The following is a 10394-nucleotide window of genomic DNA, read 5'->3' as shown; positions in this document are numbered from 1 at the left end:
CTGTACCCTGATAGGCTCGTCTCTTCCTTGTGATCCTTTTTGAAGGAATGTCCAATTGTCTACAGATGAGATTTGGGTCTCCACTCCACCCTCCCTCTCATTCACATCAATATGATTTTTTGTACTAGATCTTTGATGTGTGATACCTAATCCCATTGACACCTCATGATCACACAGGTTGGTGTGCTTCTTCCATGTGAGCTTGATTGCTTCTCAGTTTGATGGCTACTTGCTTATCTTCAAGCCTTTAAGTATTGGTATTACATTTTAAACTTACTTAAATTTTTGTCACTCATGTGTCTAATGAATTTCAGTCCAAATTATACAACTAAATGATATAGCATGATAATAAATTCATCTGAAAAATTACTTGAAGAATTCGAGAGACAATAAAGAAATAAAGAGTTATGTTCCAATGTCCAAACTAAGACGTTAACTCCCAGAGGTGATTCCAAATATTTGGAGCAATTTTCAAGTAAAAATGTTTACTAGTTTTAGAGAAAGAGATAAGTAAGGGACTAAGAAGGTGAACATAAGATGAAAGACAGGAGTACTCAGAAGAACTTTCCATATACTCAGTTGCTAGCAGTGAGAAGAAGAAAAAATGTCCAAGAATTCTGGGCTTGAGGGAGTATTCATAGATTGCTTTGGAAATTGAAGAGTTTTGTCCAGGAGTAGGGTCAACAAATAATAATTTCCTTCAAAGGAGATTCTCATGAAGCCAGCTTTGATATATTCCAATACTTAAATGTTGATCAAGCAAATTTATTATTTACGACATTATTTGAAAAAAATATAACCTCTTTCAAGTGAAATTTAGCAACTTCTCAAAATCTGCAAAATCATTTGACCTATTAAGTCAAGTAGAAAAAAATTTTCTACAGGTCCGCATAAATAAGCAAATATACAAGGGTGTACACCCCCCCCCACCAAAAAACCCAAAAACCACACCAGCATTTTTTTCATAGTATGCATTTTTCCCACTAGGCGAGCATCAGGTAACATCCTGTGAGTTAGTGTATACAGCGGCATCAACTGAGAAGGTTCTCTTCGGTCACAGTGAATTTTTTTTTCATAAAAGCAGTTTCATTGGAACCTCATTATTTTGTGATTCCCAACTTAAGAGAAATGCGTGCAGCTTTAAAATTTTGTTTCCCTCTTGGGAAAAATGGCACAGAAACTGTTGTGATGTTCAACACAGCTTACAAGGATCGTGCTATGGGAAAAATCTCATGTACCACTGGGTTTCTCATTTCCAAAAGGTGAAATGTTGATTGATGACAAACCTCATTCTGGATGTCCATCACCTTTACAAATGGATGAAAATATCTACTCCTAGTATATTTGGAGTTTGTTCCACCAGATCAGACTCTTAATCAAGCTGAAAAGATAACATAACACTGTTCAACAAAAAAGGCTTGATTAGTGGCAGACAGGCTGGTTTTTCTACCACGACAATGCACCTGCTCATGCAGTCATCTCGGTGCACCAGTTTTTGGCAAAAAACAGCATGCCTCTCTTGTTCTACACATCTTACACTCCTGACCTCACTCCATAAAACTTCTTTTTGTTTCTGCAAATGAAGGGGGACATGAAAAGGCATTGATTTGATGGCATAGAGGTGAATATATAATGAGGGAGCTGCTGTCAGCAATCCCAAAAGATGAGTTTGAAAAATGTTTCCAAGAATAGAATCACAAGTTTGACAAATGCGTAAAGTGTAATGGAGAGCACTTTGAAGGTGATAGGTTTTTTTTGGTTTTGTTTTTTAATTACATAGCTGAAAAAAATCCATTTATATACCCTTGTATATGCACATATATACATTATTGAATGCTATTAAAAAATGAAACAATTGCAAAACCCAAAGTACAGAATACAACCAAAATGGCATCCATAACCACCCTACTTAGTGCTTACTTTTTAAAACATAATGTAAAGAATAATATTAGTAGAAAAATTGATGAAAATACCTGGACTCACTACGATTGTGGCATATACCTGAAACCAGAATCTCTCTCGTTGGGCCTATAATATTATTGTTTTTGTTAAATGTCACTGCGCCAGTCTGATTCCTAATAACCCTATGCACAGTAGAAGGAAACATTGTTCTAGTCAGTCCTGGGAAACGCTGACAGTTGCTCTTATCTTGGAGCCCATATTTCAGTAACTGTGTCAATCCTTCCTGTTGAGGGCCTGTGTCTTTCTTGCTGCCCTTCTTCTTTGCCAAGCATGATGTTCTCTAGGCACGGGGTCTCCTGACAACATGTCAAAAGTATGTGTGATGGAGTCTCACTATCCTTGCCTCTAAGGAACAATCTGTCTGTACTTCTTCAAACACAAATGTGTCTGTTCTTTTGGCAGTCCCTGGTCCTTTCAGTATTTTTTGGCAGGACCATTATTCAAATGGATTAATTGTTCTTTGGTCTTCTTTTTTGTTTCCAACTTTCAGATATATATGAGGTGATTGAAAATACCATGGTTTGGGTCAGGTGTACCTTAGCCCTCAAAATAACATTCCTGCTTTTGAATGCTTTAAACAGGTTGTCTGCTGCATATTTACTCAAAGCAATGCATCCTTTGATCTTTTGACTTTTGCTTCTATGAGCATTGGCTCTGGAACCAAGCAAGACAATATCCCTGACAACTTCAATCTTTTCTCCATTTATCCTGATGTTACCTTTTGGACCATATGTCTAGATCTTGTCATTTATTTTTTTTTACATTGAGTACTAATCTATACTGAAGGCTGCATTCCTCCATCTTCATCAAAAAGTGCTTCAAATCCTCCTCACTTTCGGCAAGCAATATCATCTGCATGTCACGGGTTGTTTTACTAAGCTTCCTGCAGTCATGATGCTGAATTCTTCATATGTTCCAGTGCCTCTATTTATTTGCTCAGCAAACAGATTGAATAAGAATCATGAAAGGATACCACCTTGATGCATACCATTAAACCATGCAGTATTCCCTTGTCTATTTCATAATCACCTCTTTACTCATATAAAAATTCTATAAAAGCACAACAAAGTGTTCTGGAATGCCCATTCTTCTCAAAGCTATCCGTAGTTTGTTATGATCCACATAGTCAAATGCCTTAACATAGTTCATAAAACACAAATAAATATCTTTCTGGCATTCTCTTCTTTCAAACAAGATCCATATTAAGCCAGCAATTATATCTGTGTTAGGTTGAGTTGACTAGAGAAACAAATCCGTGGCACTTATAAATGGGTAATAAAAATTAAATACATAGCTTTAAAAAAATTTTTTTTGGGGGTAAACCTTGTCCATAAATCCAATACTAGTTCATAAGTCCTTCTTCAGTCTCATGCAGCCATATGCAATGATGTGAAATGCAGGAATATCAGAAGTTGATGTGTGCAGAGTTAAGTGATTCCACTGAAGGTGGCTCTGGCAGCAATCAGCATCAGCTAGCGGTTCTCAACCGGTGGGTCACGACCCCATTGGGGTTCAAACAACCCTTTCACAGGGGTCACTCGATTCATAACAGTAGCAAAATTACAGTTATGAAGTAGCAACGAAAATAATTTGATGGCTGGGGAGGTCACCATGACATGAGGAACTGTATTAAAGAGTCACAGCATTAGGAAGGTTGAGAACCACTGAGCTAGCAGGAAGGTGATGGCAGAAAGGGAGGAAGAGGTTCCCAGGACCTTCCTTATGAGAAAACCACACCCACAAGGAGTCACCATCAGACTGATTGATAGGTTGAATACTACCCCTACACTATTATATATCTTCAAGTTGACATGAAATTATACAGCTACTACAACTAAACTGTGTTTCAAGTTTCCTAGTTTCTTCTGAATCTGGCCTGAAACTCTGACAGCTCTCTGTCAAAGTATTGCTGAAATGTATTGCTACTTTGTTGGATGATCTTCAGAAATATGTCAAATCTGTTCTTGTTCTATAATTTGACATTTTGCTGTGACCATTCTCTGGAATGTGTACAAATATGTATCTCTTCTACTCAGTTGGCCAATTCACTCTTTCAACATTTCTGGGATAGACAGCGAGTGTTTCCAGAGCTTCAGGAGCTTCTGAACTATTTTAATTGCTATTCCATCAGTACCTGGACCTCTTTGGCTAATGCTTTTAGTGTTGCTTGAATTTTCCCTTCAGTATCATTGGTTCTTTCTCATAATATTATTGAAATGATTGAATGAAGACTAATGATTTTTGGTATAGTAACTCTTTGCATTCCTCCCATCTTATTTTGATGCTTCCTGCATTATTCAGTAATTCGCCCATAGAATCTTTTGATATCATCACTAAAGGCTGTTTTTTTTTCTTGATTTCTTTCAGTTTAAGATTTGCTGAGCATATTCTTCCTTTTGGTTTCCAAACTCTATATCTTTGCATATTTTGTTTTGTCTTTTCAAGCAGTTCTTTCAAAATTTCCATTCAGCTCTTTTATTTCATTATTTCTTCCATGTGCCTTATCTATGCTATGAATAAGAGGCAGTTTCTGAGTCTCTGCTGAAATCTACTATAGCATTTTATTTCTTTCCTGTGTTTTTAATGATCTTTTTTTCTTTTTTAAAGAATGATCTTACTGATGCCTTCCCATAGTTCATCAGAACTTATGTCATTCGTGATGAACATGTCAAATCTCTTCTTGAGATATGTTTGAAGCTTTGGTGGAATATTCTCAAGGCACTATTTTGACTCTTATGGATTTGCTTTAATTTTCTTCACTTTCAATACTAGCACAAACTGATAGCCTCATGGTGGGAGCCTGTAATAGTAACTGTCATTACTAAGTGTCCAATCACTTAGCAGAAATCACTGACATTATGCTTTTTATAGGTCCTCTTTGCTTGACTAAATCACCCAGATATCATGTGTTACTCTGATTATATATAACTGTTTTTATTCTTGAATGGTAAATGATGCAGCCACACTGGGTTTGTACATATTCCAAGTATGCGTTGAGTTATTATGATGTCTTTTGTTGTTGTTAAATCACTTTTAAAAAGAGTTGTACATACATCATCCCAATCAGTTCTAGTGATCCCTCCCCACTCCTGCATTCATTGTTGTTTCCCACATGGCCTCACCCTTTCCATCCCACGTCCCCTCCCCTCCCCACATCCCCAATATACCATTGCATCAGTTGTCTCTATGCATCCGCTCCTTCTGTGATTCATAAACTGGGAAACCCAACAGAAACAATAAGACAAACAAGAACAAAACAAAAGAACAAGAAGAAAATAAAAAATAATAACAAAAAGATAAAAATAAAGCATAATAAAGTAAAGACCACCATCATTATTTAAAAGGCCAAAGAAGAAATTTCTGTCCTGGAATAAGTGAGAAATACTTCAACATAGAGCAAATCCAGATTGGGTCAAGAGGGAGGTCAAGTGACCAGGTATCATATTATATCATGATTAAATCCACCATAATCAACTTTACAATAATCTCTGTTTGATAGTAAACCTGTTCTAGTGCCTTGCAATGGGATCTGCCAGAGGCTTAATCTGACTAGATAGTCTTCAGATGGATTTGGGCTCTGTGGTAGGCAAGGATGACTAGAGAGACAAATCCAGTGACAATAGCTTTATAGCAAGAAGTAATTACTCATCAATAAAACCAGCCCAGTTCAACTCAGGCCCTTAAGTCCTATACTGGTTCATCAATATGATACTAGTCTATAGATCCCTCTTCAGATTCATGCCACCACAAACAATGATGAAGATCACCAGCCAGTGGGTGAAATTCTTGTGGCTCCAACAGCGGTGGTGGTATCATATGGCTCTCACAGTTCTCCACATGGGGGAAACAGGAAGGTGAACAAAGAGAGAGAGAGGAAGTTCTCAAGATCTTTCTTAAGAGAAGGCCATGCCCGACAGGAGGTGCCATCAAGCTGTGACCTTAGTGACAGACTAGACTCCACCTATATCTTTTTGAGGGTGCCATGGTGGCCACATCAAACTTAACTATCACAGGCTTCTACTGTCTTCCATAGCCTTCTATAGAATGGGTGGACACAATTTATGCTGTGATATTGTTCCATTTGTCACTAGGATTTTGTTATTGTCACTTTTGGGACACATCTGCTCCTGTGATTTCTCTATGTGGACTTAGTTGACAACTCACTTAGATGGCTGCTTATTTGAATACAAGCCTTTAATACCATAGATACTATTCCAATTGATAGTCAGGCACCGTCTGCTTTTTTCACCACACTTTGCTGTAATTCCCTTATCTTCAGTGATCATTGCATGAAGGTAAATATGGAGCAGGGCCATGTTATAAAAAACTGTTCTTGGAATAGGGTTAGAGTTAAGTGAGAGCCCTGTGTTGGCATTCTTTATCTCTAAAGCTTAGTTTGCTGCCAGTTTCCATAAAGATTACAGTATTAGACCCCCACTGAAGATGTTCTACTTTCCTATAAGACAGCTATGAGTCAAAATCAACTTAATGACAATCGGAACATGACTGCAGACAAAGTATGTCTAAAACCTGGTATGTCTGGAAATATCTCCTGGTGTTTCTCTGTAATTCAGAATCTGACATGGAAATGAAAGGAGGGCATAGTGACAAGGGCATGGTGGCTCAGGCATAAGAACCCTGACACATGACGGTCACATTTTTTCCAGAGCAAAGACTCTTTGATCAGCTGAAGAAATAATTAACCAGCTTGAGGAAAATTCTAGTACAGATACCAGTAGAGAGGGGGGTACAAAAGTCTTAGTCATGACCAAACTCAGAATAAGCCACCAGAGGCGCTGCTGAAGGTTGCCCTGTTAACTGTTATCTTGCAAATTTCTGATTCTATGAATTTATGAACAACCTTCTAGTTAAATAAGTGGTAACAAAATGGGAATTGTGAATTTATTGCAAGAAGCAAGGAACTGAGGAATATAAAGGACAGATAATAGTTTCTGCCACACCCTGCTCAAGTGCTTCTCACCTTTAAGTGTACCCTAAATCGTTGTTCTGGATGTGCAGAAAACTGTTCTATGTGGATCCCGAGGGCCCAGAAAGATTAGAAACTTGTCGGAACTCTAGAAGAAACCTTTGGATAATAATCTTTTTGAGTTGATGCATATTCTAACAATTTCCTTGAATTTCAGATAAGATCATTGTATTAATTATTGTGCAGTATTTCCAAGTTTTCCCATGGGATTAGGTTTCAGTTGCCTAATATATTCACTGTGATGAGTATTTTATGACCATGTTTCTTTGCTATAATTTTGCCACGTTTTCATCACTGATTCATGAAGTTCAAAGTAATTTCACTCAAATTCTTATCTCAATTATCTGCTTCCAGTAAATAACAAACAAAACAATAACACAAACGTACATACATTTTTATCTTTGATATTGATTACCAAAAATTAAGGTCATTTTTAAAGCCCCCATATTACACACAATGTGTATAACTTTTTAAGTTTTAGATGCAGTAATACTTTAGAACATATTTTTCAGACTTTTAGCCTATATATATATATATATATATATATATATATATATATATGAGCATGGATGTGTGCATAAACATGCAGCTTTTTACAAGTGTAAACAAATATCACAATAATAATCAATCTTTATGATCAAATGAAAGTAATCCTGATTATATATTTTATATTACTGTCCCTATCCACTTTTCAAATTTTCTTCAAAATAAAGAATTAGCTAATATGTTTCATAAATTACATAAGGACAGAGTGTGCCTTTAGATTTAAATTAAAATAAGCTTATATGGAATGATATGTTTTATGTATTCAATTCTAACTAATAAAAAATAAAAGAAATAAAAATCAATATGAATATGTTCTAAAATGGATGGTAGAGATAATTGTACAACTCTTTTCACTATGATTGAACTATTGAATACATATGTAAATTATAGGCCAATAAAAGCTGTAAACTAATAGAACGTTAAAAAAACATTAAAAAAATTTATCCAGAGCATTTTGGTGAACATAGCTTCAAATTTAAATTCAAACTCAGAGTAATTTTAAAACAATATTTGTGATTATTTATGTTACATTTTGAAATGAAGCTAATAAACCAATCTCACTCAAATTTTAAGAATGAGTCATCATGTGAATTGAAACTTTCCATTTTGATCTGATCTTTACCAACTGATACATATGGAAATTTGTTGCTGAAATGTAATTAAATCCACAGTCCAATCAATTATTTGTCAAACACTGATATATTCAAAAGTACACTACTTTGTAATGAAAATGAATCCCGTGTGCTTTCTATCAAGGTTAGAATAAAGCATACTTCACAGATTTAATATATCATTATGTTCCTCACCTTAATTTATTAACTCATAAAGAAATATATCCATTTAAAAATAATTTAAATGGTTTGTTTCATTTTATCAAGTTAAATATTATGAGTATTAACATGAGAATGTTTTAACCTGAACTAAAATACATTAACACTGACTATAATTTCTATGCAGTTGATTCATTGTAATGATTAGGAATGTTCAAAAGTATACAAAAAGTATTTTTCATCCAATGTTTTGAATACTATGAACATATTTATTATAGTTGTGTTCACATTAAAAAATGACCTATTTACCCAAGGTGGAAAAATGACTATTATCTTCTGCCATAAGTGAAAAATACAAGTATGTATCTGTGTGTATATTTTACTGTTATTTTGTAATCTATAATAAAAAGCATTTCTTTAATACATACACACTTTAAATTCACAACCCTATTACAATGTCTTAGAAAGTTTTCTGTTGACATCTTGAGTAGCCATGATAAGTTGTATAGATAAGACATAATCACTGCCATATTCAATGCAGTGAAGTGAGTGTTATTTTAGAATCACCTTTTCAATAATATTTTGTATCTTGAATTTAAAATCTCAAGTTTAAATCTTTCTAAATATCTAATAGCAGAGATATGTTCACTAAATATAATGAATATTTCTTTGACAACAAAAATTATAATGTATGTGAAATATTATCCTGGAAAAGCATGCTTTTATTTTATATAAACAGACATTTAAAAATTACAAGAAATCTATTTTTCTTAAATCTTAATATTATTCTAGCAAGTCTCAGAGACTAAATGGAAAGACAACTCTGGCCCTTATATCCTTTCTTCCCATGACCTTCAGAGACCTCTGTGATTATTAGCATAACATTTTCTCATCTCTTTGGTCTCCATTTATGCTTCAATAGCCTCATTTACATTTGAATCACACACTCAGCATAACCACAGAGGTTCAAAAAAGAAACAAGCTGCATATGGACAAATTAAACAATCCTACATTTGCTGTTTTTTGTTTGCTTGTTTGTTTAATCTCTTATTTCTATCCATCTCTTCTTGGGAACTTTGTTCTTACTTTAATTTGGTATTTTGTTTTTATTTAGCCTACTCATATTCTCCTCACATTCCTATTTCTTCTTCTTCTTCTTTTCTAAATACAAGTAAAGTCTGCAATATAAGTATTTGCTAACATAGTGTCACCTTTAGTCTGATAGGCTTATCAAGGCACCAGTGTATTTTATAATTGAATACTAATTATTTTCAGGAAAAGCCAAGCAGTTTGCTTACATCAATCTGCAAACACTTGAGGGTACTATGGGAAGATAGAGCATTGATGTTCAAATAATTTGAAGTAACCTCACACTGCCTCTTGGCATTTTTTTATATTTTGTCTTTCACAGATGTTTTAATTAGATAGATCTAAGTTTGTTCTCAAGTGATAAACAAGAAAAAAATTAAAAACTCAGCATGGATTTTTATACCAACTTGAAGGATTCAAATTAGAAGGAGAAAAGAGGACAAAAAACCCCAGCTTAGATTGAAAATCAATTTCAATGTAATTAAATTGAGATATGCAAATATTCCTTGAAAACTGTTTGATGAAAGGGCTTCGAAAAGCAGATCCGGAATCACAGCAGGTCCTTAGTTTAATAGAAAAGCCAATGAGAAAAATAATTATAACTGTAACTCTATAGTTTATGGTGGGTCTACAGAAGTATTTCGTTCATGTAAACAAGGATGACCTACTGTTTAAACTGGTGGGCAATGATTTAGAAAAAGCTCATTAAGCTACTTTTTTTCTGTATCCCTCCTTTAGTTGTAGGACAAGTTAATTAAAATATGATGATTTACGAAATCAATAGATACATATTAAAAATATATTTTCATCTTTTAGAATGTAATTTATATAATCAATTGGAACATGGTGGTAAGTTCACAGGGAATATTTAATAGATTGAATCTGTCTATGAACACTTCAAGCAATGATGGTATTTTGAGTGTTTTCAAAGAAAGTGTATCAGTAATGATGACGAAGTTAATATTTTACCTACTAGGAGTGTTAAATATACTTCATGTCTTTTTCTTTGTTTTACAAAATTGTTGCTAAGTTACAGTCAT

The sequence above is a fragment of the Echinops telfairi genome, unplaced genomic scaffold (assembly GCF_000313985.2).
Source record: "Echinops telfairi isolate 266 unplaced genomic scaffold, ASM31398v2 ScPeMD7_2186;HRSCAF=2738, whole genome shotgun sequence".
In the NCBI taxonomy this organism is placed as follows: Eukaryota; Metazoa; Chordata; class Mammalia; order Afrosoricida; family Tenrecidae; genus Echinops; species Echinops telfairi.
This window is presented reverse-complemented; position numbering follows the sequence as displayed.